Source organism: Myotis davidii, unplaced genomic scaffold, assembly GCF_000327345.1.
Source record: "Myotis davidii unplaced genomic scaffold, ASM32734v1 scaffold128, whole genome shotgun sequence".
In the NCBI taxonomy this organism is placed as follows: domain Eukaryota; kingdom Metazoa; phylum Chordata; class Mammalia; order Chiroptera; family Vespertilionidae; genus Myotis; species Myotis davidii.
In genome coordinates this window covers 1,923,461-1,925,585 of record NW_006299719.1, presented here as the reverse complement: position 1 = coordinate 1,925,585, position 2,125 = coordinate 1,923,461, and positions in this window count along the sequence as shown.

The window sequence follows — 2,125 nt, the reverse complement described above, 5'->3', positions numbered from 1 at the left end:
GGGGCATGCAGGAGTCAGCTTATCAATTATTCTCTCTCATCATTGATGTTTCTATCTCTCTCTCCCTCTCCCTTTCTCTCTGAAATCAATAAAATATATTTAAAAAAATAAAAAGTTAAGAACAGGAGGAGGGCAAGTCAACCCTGTGTGGGTACAGGAAAACATTCCCTGTGTCCTAAGGACTTTATGTGGTGGGATGGGAGATGAGGATTCTATTCCCACTCTCCTAATATGATACCACTTATTATGAAACCCCCCAAAATTTTCTCTACATTTTCACAACTTCTGCTTCATGTTTTATATTTGACATATTCTAGATTGGACTACACAATTTGTTTGTTTTGTCTATCTTCATCAATAAATGGAAACAAGTGTTGTTGTTTTTTTAGCTATCAGGCTCACTCCATTTAATCTTCAAGGATTATCTTAATTTTACAATTTTCTCCAAAGCAAGTATTTATATATTTTTATTCCCTAATTATATATTAGATAGCACTTTAAGTTAGAAAACTTTGTGGATTGTGTCTAAATGCCAATTTTGTGTTCTACATCCATTATAAACTATTTAAATTATAAAATTATTATTAAAGTAGATACACTTTTCTAATGTTAAGTATTTTGGTCCTACAATATTTATAATACTTTTAGATTCACAATTTTAATGTGTATGCCAAAGAACTTCCATTTTGGGGGGAGATAAATGATAGATAGCTAGATTGCTATGGAGATATGACAAAAAATAAAAGTCCAACAAATTGGAGCAATAGTCTGTAAACAGAGTCACGTGGATTTCTTTACTAAATGGCTACTGGTATCTTTAATACGTTTTTTCAGACTTTTGAATTTCCAAGATAAGGAAATAGTATGAAGCAATTATAACCAGAAATTATATCTTTTGGGGGGCAACATCTTTTGTTTTCTATGCATTTTATAACATTCATTATGATAATATGGTCTTGGATAAAACAAATACAAAAAAAAGAAATTATCATGTTTAAAAATTTGGGGTCAAAATTTGATTTTTTATTAATAATTAATCTTCTGTATTAATGAACTTATTTTATTGAACATATGTTGATGTATCAATAATATTCCAAGCAGTTATCAAATAAATTGAACGGCAAGTATCTCTAGTTATTAGTACCATTACCTTGATTTCACAGTCACACTTTTGTCTCTTTGACAAATTCTTATGAAACAAAAAGTTTTCTTAACCTGGTTATATCCAGGTAAATAGAAGTACCTCTGTATTAGTCTCTACTGTTCAGAGACAACTGAGGGGGTGTGGTCTAGGGAATAGATAGTAAGTTAATCTGATCTGAAAGTTCCAGATTTGGTTTACGTATATTCTGGTGGCAGTGATTTATTTCTGTACACTGCAATGTCAGAACAATGACAAAACCAGTCCAGAGTGATAGCATTGAAGATTGGCACAATTATTTTCTATTGCTTATGACTCATGAACACTGGCAATTTTGTTGTCAGAACTGGAACAGAAATATAACCTGGGAGGGAAATTTGATTAATTCCATGAAATAAGGCTACTAGAGGAGTGAGAAGGGAGTGAGCAAATTAAGTTATTCAACTTTTAAATAAGCACATTTAGGACTTGGAGATCCCTGAGCTAGCATTGGGAATGTTTTAGAATTCCAAACCATGCATAGAAATGATGAGTAGTTTTCTAATCTTCAAAATATCTGAAAATAAAATGCTCAACTCTTTGAAGATTTCAAGGAAGAATATATCTAAGAGCAAGAACTTGCCTACATAAAGATGTGGCAATAATAGCATCATAAAAGTCACAATAAAAGGAGATAATTTGATTAAAAATTTTGTTTCTTACTTTACTTAAAACAAATAAACAAAAACCAGACACTATCTGCACACCCCTACATGTTTCTAGGAACAAATCCACCAGCCTATTTATATATCTGTGTCCACACCCTTCCCTCATATTTCAATGAATTAGCCAGTCCCCTCATTTATGAGATCAAACAGTCTATGTGTTTACAGATCTATTTCCTGTCATGTTTGGAGAAACTCCTCAATATTTCCTTTCTCTTCCCTACATCATTAGCATTTTCCCTTTCTCTTGTATTATTAACACAGCATAAAAGCATGACAT